Here is a 14,595-nt window from a genome sequence, read left to right as displayed (position 1 = left end):
CTTCCGATCACAGGCTCACAGTCTCACTCTGCTGAGGCTGGGCGTAAATCGGCGACCTTCCGATCACAGGCCCAGAGGCTCACTCTGCTGAAGCTGGGTGTAAATCGGTGACCTTCCGATTACAGACCCAGAGGCTCACTCTGCTGAAGCTGAGCATAATCCGGCGACCTTCTGATTACAGGCCCAGAGTCTTACTCTGCTGAGGCTGGGCATAAACTTGCAGCCTTCTGATCACTGGCCCTGAGGCTCACTCTGCTGAGGCTGGGCGTAAACCAGCGATCTTCTGATCACAGGCCCAGAGGCTCACTCTGCTGAGGCTGTGCGTAATCCGGCGACCTTCCAATCACAGGCCCAGAGGCTCACTCTGCTGAGGCTGGGCGTAAACCGGCGACCTTCCGATCACAGGCCCAGAGGCTTACTCTGCTGAGGCTGGGCATTAACCGGCGACCTTCCGAACACAGGCCCTGAGGCTTACTCTGCTGAGGCTCGGCGTAATCCGGCGACCTTCTGATCACAGACCCAGAGGCTCACTCTGCTGAGGCTGGGCATAAACCGGCGACCTTCCGATCACAGGCCCTGACGCTTACTGTGCTGAAGCTGGGCGTAAACCGGCGACCTTCTGATCACAGAAAGAGAGGCTCACTCTGCTAAGGCTGGGCATTATCCGGCGACCTTCCGATCACAGGCCCACAGGATCACTCTGCTGAGGCTGGGCATAAACCGGCGACCTTCTGATCACAGACCCAGAGGCTTACTCTGCTGAGGCTGGGCATAAACCGACGACCTTCTGATCACAGGCCAAGAGGCTTACTCTGCTGAGGCTGGGCATAAACCGGCGACCTTCCGATCACAGGCCCACAGTCTCACTCTGCTGAGGCTGGGCGTAAATCGGCGACCTTCCGATCACAGGCCTAGAGGCTTACTCTGCTGAGGCTGGGCATAAACCGGCGACCTTCCGATCACAGACCGAGAGGCTTACTCTGCTGAGGCTGGGCATAAACCGGCAATCTTCTGATCACAGGCCTAGAGGCTTACTCTGCTGAGGCTGGGCATAAACCGGCAACCTTCTGATCACAGGCCCTGAGGCTCACTCTGCTGAGGCTGGGCGTAAACCGGCGACCTTCCAATCACAGGCCCAGAGGCTTACTCTGCTGAGGCTGGGCATTAACCGGCGACCTTCCGAACACAGGCCCTGAGGCTTACTCTGCTGAGGCTCGGCGTAATCCGGCGACCTTCTGATCACAGACCCAGAGGCTCACTCTCCTGAGGCTGGGCATAAACCGGCGACCTTCCGATCACAGGCCCTGACGCTTACTGTGCTGAAGCTGGGCGTAAACCGGCGACCTTCTGATCACAGAAAGAGAGGCTCACTCTGCTAAGGCTGGGCATTATCCGGCGACCTTCCGATCACAGGCCCACAGGATCACTCTGCTGAGGCTGGGCATAAACCGGCGACCTTCTGATCACAGACCCAGAAGCTTACTCTGCTGAGGCTGGGCATAAACCGACGACCTTCTGATCACAGGCCAAGAGGCTTACTCTGCTGAGGCTGGGCATAAACCGGCGACCTTCCGATCACAGGCCTAGAGGCTTACTCTGCTGAGGCTGGGCATAAACCGGCAACCTTCTGATCACAGGCCCTGAGGCTCACTCTGCTGAGGCTGGGCGTAAACCAGCGATCTTCTGATCACAGGCCCAGAGGCTCACTCTGCTGAGGCTGGGCATAAACCGGCGACCTTCCGATCACAGACCGAGAGGCTTACTCTGCTGAGGCTGGGCATAAACCGGCAATCTTCTGATCACAGGCCTAGAGGCTTACTCTGCTGAGGCTGGGCATAAACCGGCAACCTTCTGATCACAGGCCCTGAGGCTCACTCTGCTGAGGCTGGGCGTAAACCAGCGATCTTCTGATCACAGGCCCAGAGGCTCACTCTGCTGAAGCTGGGCATTAACCGGCCAACTTCCGATCCCTGGCCCAGAGGCTCACTCTGCTGAGGCTGGGCATTAACCGGCCACCTTCCGATCCCTGGCCCAGAGGCTCACTCTGCTGAGGCTAGGTGTAAATCGGTGACCTTCCGATTACAGACCCAGAGGCTCACTCTGCTGAGGCTGGGCATTAACCGGCCACCTTCTGATCACAGGCCCTGAGGCTCACTCTGCTGAGGCTGGGCGTAAACCAGCGATCTTCTGATCACAGGCCCAGAGGCTCACTCTGCTGAGGCTGGGCGTAATCCGGCGACCTTCCAATCACAGGCCCAGAGGCTCACTCTGCTGAGGCTGTGCATAAACCGGCGACCTTCTGATAACAGGCCCAGAGGCTCACTCTGCTGAGGCTGGGCGTAAATCGGCGACCTTCCGATCACAGACCCAGAGGCTTACTCTGCTGAGGCTGGGCGTAAATTGGCGACCTTCCGATCACAGGCCCAGAGGCTTACTCTGCTGAGGCTGGGCATAAACCTGCAACCTTCCGATCACAGTCCCTGAGGCTTACCCTGCTGAGGTTGGGCATAAACCGGCGATCTTCCGATCACAGGCGCAGAGGCTTTCTGTACTGAGGCTCGGCATAAACCGGCAACCTTCCGATCACAGGCCCTGAGGCTTACTCTGCTGAGGCTGGGCGTAAATTGGCGACCTTCCGATCACAGGCCCAGAGGCTTACTCTGCTGAGGCTGGGCATAAACCGGCAACCTTCCGATCACAGGCCCAGAGGCTTACTTTGCTGAGGCTGGGCATAAACCGGCAACCTTCCGATCACAGGCCCTGAAGCTTACTCTGCTGAGGCTGGGCATAAACCGGCAACCTTCCGATTACAGGCCCAGAGGCTCAGTGAACTGAGGCTCGGCATCAACCGGCGACCTTCCGATCACAGGCGCAGAGGCTCACTCTGCTGATTTTGGGCGTAAATTGCCGACCTTCCGATTACAGGCCCAGAGGCTTACTCTGCTGAGGCTGGGCATAAACCGGCAACCTTCCGATCACAGGCCCTGAGGCTTACTCTGCTGAGGCTGGGCATAAACCGGCGATCTTCCGATCACAGGCCCAGAGGCTCACTGTACTGAGGCTCGGCATAAACCGGTGACCTTCCGATCACAGGCGCATAGGCTCACTCTGCTGAGGATTGGCGTAAATTGGGGACCTTCCGATCACAGGCGCAGAAGCTCACTCTCCTGAGGCTGGGCATTAACCGGCGACCTTCCGATCACAGGCCCTGAGGCTTACTCTGCTTAGGCTGGGCTTTAACCGGCGACCTTCCGATCACAGGCCCTATGGCTTACTCTGCTGAGGCTGGGCGTAAACTGCCGACCTTCGAATAACAGGCCCAGAGGTTTACTCTGTTGAGGCTGGACATTAACCGGTGACCTTCCGATCACAGGCCCAGAGGCTTACTCTGCTGAGGCTGGGCATGAACCGGCGACCTTTCGATCACCGGCCTAAACGCTTACTCTGCTAAGGCTGGGCGTAAACCGACGACCTTCGAATTACAGGCCCAGAGGTTTACTCTGTTGAGGCTGGACATAAACCGGCGACCTTCTGATCACAGTCCCAGAGGCTTACTCTGCTGAGGCTGGGCATAAACCGGCAACCTTCCGATCACAGGCCGTGAGGCTTACTCTGCTGAGGCTGGGCATAAACCGGCGATCTTCCGATCACAGGCCCAGAGGCTCACTGTTCTGAGGCTGGGCATAAACCAGCGACCTTGCAATCACCGCAGCGCAGAGGCTCACTCTGCTGAGGCTCGGCGTAAACTGCCGACCTTCGGATAACAGGCCCAGAGGTTTACTCTGCTGAGGCTGGGCATTAACCGGCCACCTTCTGATCACAGGCCCTGAGGCTCACTCTGCTGAGGCTGGGCGTAAACCAGCGATCTTCTGATCACAGGCCCAGAGGCTCACTCTGCTGAGGCTGGGCGTAATCCGGCGACCTTCCAATCACAGGCCCAGAGGCTCACTCTGCTGAGGCTGTGCATAAACCGGCGACCTTCTGATAACAGGCCCAGAGGCTCACTCTGCTGAGGCTGGGCGTAAATCGGCGACCTTCCGATCACAGACCCAGAGGCTTACTCTGCTGAGGCTGGGCGTAAATTGGCGACCTTCCGATCACAGGCCCAGAGGCTTACTCTGCTGAGGCTGGGCATAAACCTGCAACCTTCCGATCACAGTCCCTGAGGCTTACCCTGCTGAGGTTGGGCATAAACCGGCGATCTTCCGATCACAGGCGCAGAGGCTTTCTGTACTGAGGCTCGGCATAAACCGGCAACCTTCCGATCACAGGCCCTGAGGCTTACTCTGCTGAGGCTGGGCGTAAATTGGCGACCTTCCGATCACAGGCCCAGAGGCTTACTCTACTGAGGCTGGGCATAAACCGGCAACCTTCCGATCACAGGCCCAGAGGCTTACTTTGCTGAGGCTGGGCATAAACCGGCAACCTTCCGATCACAGGCCCTGAAGCTTACTCTGCTGAGGCTGGGCATAAACCGGCAACCTTCCGATTACAGGCCCAGAGGCTCAGTGAACTGAGGCTCGGCATCAACCGGCGACCTTCCGATCACAGGCGCAGAGGCTCACTCTGCTGATTTTGGGCGTAAATTGCCGACCTTCCGATTACAGGCCCAGAGGCTTACTCTGCTGAGGCTGGGCATAAACCGGCAACCTTCCGATCACAGGCCCTGAGGCTTACTCTGCTGAGGCTGGGCATAAACCGGCGATCTTCCGATCACAGGCCCAGAGGCTCACTGTACTGAGGCTCGGCATAAACCGGTGACCTTCCGATCACAGGCGCATAGGCTCACTCTGCTGAGGATTGGCGTAAATTGGGGACCTTCCGATCACAGGCGCAGAAGCTCACTCTCCTGAGGCTGGGCATTAACCGGCGACCTTCCGATCACAGGCCCTGAGGCTTACTCTGCTTAGGCTGGGCTTTAACCGGCGACCTTCCGATCACAGGCCCTATGGCTTACTCTGCTGAGGCTGGGCGTAAACTGCCGACCTTCGAATAACAGACCCAGAGGTTTACTCTGTTGAGGCTGGACATTAACCGGTGACCTTCCGATCACAGGCCCAGAGGCTTACTCTGCTGAGGCTGGGCATGAACCGGCGACCTTTCGATCACCGGCCTAAACGCTTACTCTGCTAAGGCTGGGCGTAAACCGACAACCTTCGAATTACAGGCCCAGAGGTTTACTCTGTTGAGGCTGGACATAAACCGGCGACCTTCTGATCACAGTCCCAGAGGCTTACTCTGCTGAGGCTGGGCATAAACCGGCAACCTTCCGATCACAGGCCGTGAGGCTTACTCTGCTGAGGCTGGGCATAAACCGGCGATCTTCCGATCACAGGCCCAGAGGCTCACTGTTCTGAGGCTGGGCATAAACCAGCGACCTTGCAATCACCGCGGCGCAGAGGCTCACTCTGCTGAGGCTCGGCGTAAACTGCCGACCTTCGGATAACAGGCCCAGAGGTTTACTCTGCTGAGGCTGGGCATAAACCGGCGACCTTCTGATCACAGTCCCAGAGGCTTACTCTGCTGAGGCTGGGCATAAACCGGCAACCTTCCGATCACAGGCCCTGAGGCTTACTCTGCTGAGGCTGGGTATAAACCGGCGATCTTCCGATCACAGGCCCAGAGGCTCACTGTACTGAGGCTCGGCATAAACCAGCGATCTTCCAATCACAGGCCCAGGGGCTTACTCTGCTGAGGCTGGGCATTAACCGGCCACCTTCCGATCACAGGCCCAGAGGCTCACTCTGCTGAGGCTGGGTGTAAATCGGTGACCTTCCGATCACAGACCCAGAGGCTCACTCTGCTGAGGCTGGGCATAAACCGGCGACCTTCTGATTACAGGCCCAGAGGCTTACTCTGCTGAGGCTGGGCATAAACTAGCAGCCTTCTGATCACAGGCCCTGAGGCTCACTCTGCTGAGGCTGGGCGTAAACCAGCGATTTTCCGATCACAGGCCCAGAGGCTCAGTCTGCTGAGGCTGGGCGTAATCCGGCCACCTTCCGATCCCTGGCCCAGAGGCTCACTCTGTTGAGACTTGGCATTAACCGGCCACCATCCGATCCCTGGCCCAGAGGCTCACTCTGCTGAGGGTAGGTGTAAATCGGTGACCTTCCGATTACAGACCCAGAGGCTCACTCTGCTGAGGCTGGGCATAAACCGGCGACCTTCTGATCACAGGCCTAGAGGCTTACTCTGCTGAGGCTGGGCTTTAACCGGCGACCTTCCGATCACAGACCCAGAGGCTCACTCTGCTGAGGCTGGGCATAAACCGGCGACCTTCCGATCACAGGCCCTGACGCTCACTGTACTGAGGCTCGGCATAAACCAGCGATCTTCCAATCACAGGCCCAGGGGCTTACTCTGCTGAGGCTGGGCATTAACCGGCCACCTTCCGATCACAGGCCCAGAGGCTCACTCTGCTGAGGCTGGGTGTAAATCGGTGACCTTCCGATCACAGACCCAGAGGCTCACTCTGCTGAGGCTGGGCATAAACCGGCGACCTTCTGATTACAGGCCCAGAGGCTTACTCTGCTGAGGCTGGGCATAAACTAGCAGCCTTCTGATCACAGGCCCTGAGGCTCACTCTGCTGAGGCTGGGCGTAAACCAGCGATTTTCCGATCACAGGCCCAGAGGCTCAGTCTGCTGAGGCTGGGCGTAATCCGGCCACCTTCCGATCCCTGGCCCAGAGGCTCACTCTGTTGAGACTTGGCATTAACCGGCCACCATCCGATCCCTGGCCCAGAGGCTCACTCTGCTGAGGGTAGGTGTAAATCGGTGACCTTCCGATTACAGACCCAGAGGCTCACTCTGCTGAGGCTGGGCATAAACCGGCGACCTTCTGATCACAGGCCTAGAGGCTTACTCTGCTGAGGCTGGGCTTTAACCGGCGACCTTCCGATCACAGACCCAGAGGCTCACTCTGCTGAGGCTGGGCATAAACCGGCGACCTTCCGATCACAGGCCCTGACGCTTACTGTGCTGAAGCTGGGCGTAAACCGGCGACCTTCTGATCACAGAAAGAGAGGCTCATTCTGCTAAGGTTGGGCATTATCCGGCGACCTTCCGATCACAGGCCCACAGGCTCACTCTGCTGAGGCTGGGCATAAACCGGCGACCTTCTGATCACAGACCCAGAGGCTTACTCTGCTGAGGCTGGGCATAAACCGACGACCTTCTGATCACAGGCCTAGAGGCTTACTCTGCTGATGCTGGGCATAAACCGGCGACCTTCCGATCACAGGACCACAGTCTCACTCTGCTGAGGCTGGGCGTAAATCGGCGACCTTCCGATCACAGGCCTAGAGGCTTACTCTGCTGAGGCTGGGCATAAACCGGCAACCTTCTGATCACAGGCCCTGAGGCTTACTCTGCTGAGGCTGGGCATAATCCAGCGATCTTCCAATCACAGGCCCAGAGGCTCACTGTACTGAGGCTGGGTATAAACCAGCGATCTTCCAATCACAGGCCCAGAGGCTCACTGTACTGTGGCTGGGCATAAACCGGCGACCTTCTGATCACAGGCCCAGAGGCTCACTCTGCTGAAGCTGGGCGTAAATCGGCGACCTTCTGATCACAGACCCAGAGGCTTACTCTGCTGAGGCTGGGCATAAACCAGCAACCTTCTGATCACAGGCCCAGAGGCTCTCTCTGCGGAGGCTGGGCATAAACCAGCGATCTTCCGATCACAGGCTCAGAGGCTTACTCTGCTGAGGCTGGGCATTAACCGGCCACCTTCCGATCACAGGCCCAGAGGTTCACTCTGCTGAAGCTGGGTGTAAATCGGTGACCTTCCGATTACAGACCCAGAGGCTCACTCTGCTGAGGCTGGGCGTAAACCAGCGATCTTCTGATCACAGGCCCAGAGGCTCACTCTGCTGAGGCTGGGCATTAACCGGCCAACTTCCGATCCCTGGCCCAGAGGCTCACTCTGGTGAGGCTGGGCATTAACCGGCCACCTTCCGATCCCTGGCCCAGAGGCTCACTCTGCTGAGGCTAGGTGTAAATCGGTGACCTTCCGATTACAGACCCAGAGGCTCACTCTGCTGAGGCTGGGCATTAACCAGCGACCTTCCGATCACAGGCCCTGAGGCTTACTCTGCTGAGGCTCGGCGTAATCCGGCGACCTTCTGATCACAGACCCAGAGGCTCACTCTGCTGAGGCTGGGCATAAACCGGCGACCTTCCGATCACAGGCCCTGACGCTTACTGTGCTGAAGCTGGGCGTAAACCGGTGACCTTCCGATCACAGGCTCAGAGACTTATTCTGCTGAGGCTGGGCATAAACCGGCGACCTTCTGATCACAGACCCAGAGGCTTACTCTGCTGAGGCTAGGTGTAAATCGGTGACCTTCCGATTACAGACCCAGAGGCTCACTCTACTGAGGCTGGGCATTAACCAGCGACCTTCCGATCACAGGCCCTGAGGCTTACTCTGCTGAGGCTCGGCGTAATCCGGCGACCTTCTGATCACAGACCCAGAGGCTCACTCTGCTGAGGCTGGGCATAAACCGGCGACCTTCCGATCACAGGCCCTGACGCTTACTGTGCTGAAGCTGGGCGTAAACCGGTGACCTTCTGATCACAGGCCGAGAGGCTCACTCTGCTGAGGCTGGGCATATACTTGTAGCCTTCTGATCACAGGCCCTGAGGCTCACTCTGCTGAGGCTGGGCGTAAACCAGCGATCTTCTGATCACAGGCCCAGAGGCTCACTCTGCTGAGGCTGTGCGTAATCCGGCGACCTTCCAATCACAGGCCCAGAGGCTCACTCTGCTGAGGCTGGGCGTAAACCGGCGACCTTCCGATCACAGGCCCAGAGGCTCACTCTGCTGAGGCTGGGCATTAACCGGCCACCTTCCGATCCCTGGCCCAGAAGCTCACTCTGCTGAGGCTGGGAGTAAATCAGCGACCTTCCGATCACAGGCCCAGAGGCTCACTGTTCTGAGGCTGGGCATAAACCAGCGACCTTGCAATCACCGCGGCGCAGAGGCTCACTCTGCTGAGGCTCGGCGTAAACTGCCGACCTTCGGATAACAGGCCCAGAGGTTTACTCTGCTGAGGCTGGGCATAAACCGGCGACCTTCTGATCACAGTCCCAGAGGCTTACTCTGCTGAGGCTGGGCATAAACCGGCAACCTTCCGATCACAGGCCCTGAGGCTTACTCTGCTGAGGCTGGGTATAAACCGGCGATCTTCCGATCACAGGCCCAGAGGCTCACTGTACTGAGGCTCGGCATAAACCAGCGATCTTCCAATCACAGGCCCAGGGGCTTACTCTGCTGAGGCTGGGCATTAACCGGCCACCTTCCGATCACAGGCCCAGAGGCTCACTCTGCTGAGGCTGGGTGTAAATCGGTGACCTTCCGATCACAGACCCAGAGGCTCACTCTGCTGAGGCTGGGCATAAACCGGCGACCTTCTGATTACAGGCCCAGAGGCTTACTCTGCTGAGGCTGGGCATAAACTAGCAGCCTTCTGATCACAGGCCCTGAGGCTCACTCTGCTGAGGCTGGGCGTAAACCAGCGATTTTCCGATCACAGGCCCAGAGGCTCAGTCTGCTGAGGCTGGGCGTAATCCGGCCACCTTCCGATCCCTGGCCCAGAGGCTCACTCTGCTGAGGCTGGGCATTAACCGGCCACCATCCGATCCCTGGCCCAGAGGCTCACTCTGCTGAGGGTAGGTGTAAATCGGTGACCTTCCGATTACAGACCCAGAGGCTCACTCTGCTGAGGCTGGGCATAAACCGGCGACCTTCTGATCACAGGCCTAGAGGCTTACTCTGCTGAGGCTGGGCTTTAACCGGCGACCTTCCGATCACAGACCCAGAGGCTCACTCTGCTGAGGCTGGGCATAAACCGGCGACCTTCCGATCACAGGCCCTGACGCTTACTGTGCTGAAGCTGGGCGTAAACCGGCGACCTTCTGATCACAGAAAGAGAGGCTCATTCTGCTAAGGTTGGGCATTATCCGGCGACCTTCCGATCACAGGCCCACAGGCTCACTCTGCTGAGGCTGGGCATAAACCGGCGACCTTCTGATCACAGACCCAGAGGCTTACTCTGCTGAGGCTGGGCATAAACCGACGACCTTCTGATCACAGGCCTAGAGGCTTACTCTGCTGATGCTGGGCATAAACCGGCGACCTTCCGATCACAGGACCACAGTCTCACTCTGCTGAGGCTGGGCGTAAATCGGCGACCTTCCGATCACAGGCCTAGAGGCTTACTCTGCTGAGGCTGGGCATAAACCGGCAACCTTCTGATCACAGGCCCTGAGGCTTACTCTGCTGAGGCTGGGCATAATCCAGCGATCTTCCAATCACAGGCCCAGAGGCTCACTGTACTGAGGCTGGGTATAAACCAGCGATCTTCCAATCACAGGCCCAGAGGCTCACTGTACTGTGGCTGGGCATAAACCGGCGACCTTCTGATCACAGGCCCAGAGGCTCACTCTGCTGAAGCTGGGCGTAAATCGGCGACCTTCTGATCACAGACCCAGAGGCTTACTCTGCTGAGGCTGGGCATAAACCAGCAACCTTCTGATCACAGGCCCAGAGGCTCTCTCTGCGGAGGCTGGGCATAAACCAGCGATCTTCCGATCACAGGCTCAGAGGCTTACTCTGCTGAGGCTGGGCATTAACCGGCCACCTTCCGATCACAGGCCCAGAGGTTCACTCTGCTGAAGCTGGGTGTAAATCGGTGACCTTCCGATTACAGACCCAGAGGCTCACTCTGCTGAGGCTGGGCGTAAACCAGCGATCTTCTGATCACAGGCCCAGAGGCTCACGCTGCTGAGGCTGGGCATTAACCGGCCAACTTCCGATCCCTGGCCCAGAGGCTCACTCTGGTGAGGCTGGGCATTAACCGGCCACCTTCCGATCCCTGGCCCAGAGGCTCACTCTGCTGAGGCTAGGTGTAAATCGGTGACCTTCCGATTACAGACCCAGAGGCTCACTCTGCTGAGGCTGGGCATTAACCAGCGACCTTCCGATCACAGGCCCTGAGGCTTACTCTGCTGAGGCTCGGCGTAATCCGGCGACCTTCTGATCACAGACCCAGAGGCTCACTCTGCTGAGGCTGGGCATAAACCGGCGACCTTCCGATCACAGGCCCTGACGCTTACTGTGCTGAAGCTGGGCGTAAACCGGTGACCTTCTGATCACAGGCCGAGAGGCTCACTCTGCTAAGGCTGGGCATTATCCGGCGACCTTCCGATCACAGGCCCACAGGCTCACACTGCTGAGGCTGGGAGTAAATCAGCGACCTTCCGATCACAGGCTCAGAGACTTATTCTGCTGAGGCTGGGCATAAACCGGCGACCTTCTGATCACAGACCCAGAGGCTTACTCTGCTGAGGCTAGGTGTAAATCGGTGACCTTCCGATTACAGACCCAGAGGCTCACTCTGCTGAGGCTGGGCATTAACCAGCGACCTTCCGATCACAGGCCCTGAGGCTTACTCTGCTGAGGCTCGGCGTAATCCGGCGACCTTCTGATCACAGACCCAGAGGCTCACTCTGCTGAGGCTGGGCATAAACCGGCGACCTTCCGATCACAGGCCCTGACGCTTACTGTGCTGAAGCTGGGCGTAAACCGGTGACCTTCTGATCACAGGCCGAGAGGCTCACTCTGCTGAGGCTGGGCATATACTTGCAGCCTTCTGATCACAGGCCCTGAGGCTCACTCTGCTGAGGCTGGGCGTAAACCAGCGATCTTCTGATCACAGGCCCAGAGGCTCACTCTGCTGAGGCTGTGCGTAATCCGGCGACCTTCCAATCACAGGCCCAGAGGCTCACTCTGCTGAGGCTGGGCGTAAACCGGCGACCTTCCGATCACAGGCCCAGAGGCTCACTCTGCTGAGGCTGGGCATTAACCGGCCACCTTCCGATCCCTGGCCCAGAAGCTCACTCTGCTGAGGCTGGGAGTAAATCAGCGACCTTCCGATCACAGGCCCAGAGGCTCACTGTTCTGAGGCTGGGCATAAACCAGCGACCTTGCAATCACCGCGGCGCAGAGGCTCACTCTGCTGAGGCTCGGCGTAAACTGCCGACCTTCGGATAAGAGGCCCAGAGGTTTACTCTGCTGAGGCTGGGCATAAACCGGCGACCTTCTGATCACAGTCCCAGAGGCTTACTCTGCTGAGGCTGGGCATAAACCGGCAACCTTCCGATCACAGGCCCTGAGGCTTACTCTGCTGAGGCTGGGTATAAACCGGCGATCTTCCGATCACAGGCCCAGAGGCTCACTGTACTGAGGCTCGGCATAAACCAGCGATCTTCCAATCACAGGCCCAGGGGCTTACTCTGCTGAGGCTGGGCATTAACCGGCCACCTTCCGATCACAGGCCCAGAGGCTCACTCTGCTGAGGCTGGGTGTAAATCGGTGACCTTCCGATCTCAGACCCAGAGGCTCACTCTGCTGAGGCTGGGCATAAACCGGCGACCTTCTGATTACAGGCCCAGAGGCTTACTCTGCTGAGGCTGGGCATAAACTAGCAGCCTTCTGATCACAGGCCCTGAGGCTCACTCTGCTGAGGCTGGGCGTAAACCAGCGATTTTCCGATCACAGGCCCAGAGGCTCAGTCTGCTGAGGCTGGGCGTAATCCGGCCACCTTCCGATCCCTGGCCCAGAGGCTCACTCTGCTGAGGCTGGGCATTAACCGGCCACCATCCGATCCCTGGCCCAGAGGCTCACTCTGCTGAGGGTAGGTGTAAATCGGTGACCTTCCGATTACAGACCCAGAGGCTCACTCTGCTGAGGCTGGGCATAAACCGGCGACCTTCTGATCACAGGCCTAGAGGCTTACTCTGCTGAGGCTGGGCTTCAACCGGCGACCTTCCGATCACAGACCCAGAGGCTCACTCTGCTGAGGCTGGGCATAAACCGGCGACCTTCCGATCACAGGCCCTGACGCTTACTGTGCTGAAGCTGGGCGTAAACCGGCGACCTTCTGATCACAGAAAGAGAGGCTCATTCTGCTAAGGTTGGGCATTATCCGGCGACCTTCCGATCACAGGCCCACAGGCTCACTCTGCTGAGGCTGGGCATAAACCGGCGACCTTCTGATCACAGACCCAGAGGCTTACTCTGCTGAGGCTGGGCATAAACCGACGACCTTCTGATCACAGGCCTAGAGGCTTACTCTGCTGATGCTGGGCATAAACCGGCGACCTTCCGATCACAGGACCACAGTCTCACTCTGCTGAGGCTGGGCGTAAACCGACGACCTTCTGATCACAGGCCTAGAGGCTTACTCTGCTGATGCTGGGCATAAACCGGCGACCTTCCGATCACAGGACCACAGTCTCACTCTGCTGAGGCTGGGCGTAAATCGGCGACCTTCCGATCACAGGCCTAGAGGCTTACTCTGCTGAGGCTGGGCATAAACCGGCAACCTTCTGATCACAGGCCCTGAGGCTTACTCTGCTGAGGCTGGGCATAATCCAGCGATCTTCCAATCACAGGCCCAGAGGCTCACTGTACTGTGGCTGGGCATAAACCGGTGACCTTCCGATTACAGACCGAGAGGCTCACTCTGCTGAGGCTGGGCATTAACCAGCGACCTTCCGATCACAGGCCCTGAGGCTTACTCTGCTGAGGCTCGGCGTAATCCGGCGACCTTCTGATCACAGACCCAGAGGCTCACTCTGCTGAGGCTGGGCATAAACCGGCGACCTTCCGATCACAGGCCCTGACGCTTACTGTGCTGAAGCTGGGCGTAAACCGGTGACCTTCTGATCACAGGCCGAGAGGCTCACTCTGCTGAGGCTGGGCATATACTTGCAGCCTTCTGATCACAGGCCCTGAGGCTCACTCTGCTGAGGCTGGGCGTAAACCAGCGATCTTCTGATCACAGGCCCAGAGGCTCACTCTGCTGAGGCTGTGCGTAATCCGGCGACCTTCCAATCACAGGCCCAGAGGCTCACTCTGCTGAGGCTGGGCGTAAACCGGCGACCTTCCGATCACAGGCCCAGAGGCTCACTCTGCTGAGGCTGGGCATTAACCATCCACCTTCCGATCCCTGGCCCAGAAGCTCACTCTGCTGAGGCTGGGAGTAAATCAGCGACCTTCCGATCACAGGCCCAGAGGCTCACTGTTCTGAGGCTGGGCATAAACCAGCGACCTTGCAATCACCGCGGCGCAGAGGCTCACTCTGCTGAGGCTCGGCGTAAACTGCCGACCTTCGGATAACAGGCCCAGAGGTTTACTCTGCTGAGGCTGGGCATAAACCGGCGACCTTCTGATCACAGTCCCAGAGGCTTAATCTGCTGAGGCTGGGCATAAACCGGCAACCTTCCGATCACAGGCCCTGAGGCTTACTCTGCTGAGGCTGGGTATAAACCGGCGATCTTCCGATCACAGGCCCAGAGGCTCACTGTACTGAGGCTCGGCATAAACCAGCGATCTTCCAATCACAGGCCCAGGGGCTTACTCTGCTGAGGCTGGGCATTAACCGGCCACCTTCCGATCACAGGCCCAGAGGCTCACTCTGCTGAGGCTGGGTGTAAATCGGTGACCTTCCGATCACAGACCCAGAGGCTCACTCTGCTGAGGCTGGGCATAAACCGGCGACCTTCTGATTACAGGCCCAGAGGCTT

At 58.3% G+C, this 14,595-nt stretch overlaps 1 protein-coding gene and 1 long non-coding RNA gene across 3 annotated transcripts in view; one reads left to right on the top strand and one right to left on the bottom strand.

Annotated features, from left to right (window-relative positions):
* Positions 1-14,595, top strand: part of LOC125727368 (protein NLRC5-like) — a 479,373-nt gene that overhangs the window by 105,944 nt on the left and 358,834 nt on the right. The window lies entirely within an intron of this gene.
* LOC125727370 (uncharacterized) lies at positions 96-4,927 on the bottom strand. Of its 2 annotated transcripts, none has more exons than XR_007388726.1 (3): positions 4,364-4,927; positions 3,811-4,139; positions 96-224 (listed from the first exon to the last, which is right to left on the bottom strand). It is a non-coding gene; the product is annotated as an uncharacterized LOC125727370 (long non-coding RNA). The 2 variants fall into 2 exon arrangements; XR_007388727.1 differs by having other exon boundaries at positions 3,811-4,034; positions 4,371-4,927.

The sequence above is a fragment of the Brienomyrus brachyistius genome, unplaced genomic scaffold, assembly GCF_023856365.1.
Source record: "Brienomyrus brachyistius isolate T26 unplaced genomic scaffold, BBRACH_0.4 scaffold95, whole genome shotgun sequence".
Classification (NCBI taxonomy): Eukaryota; Metazoa; Chordata; class Actinopteri; order Osteoglossiformes; family Mormyridae; genus Brienomyrus; species Brienomyrus brachyistius.
Note: the sequence above shows the minus strand (reverse complement) of the source record. Positions and strands in the feature narration are given on the sequence as shown.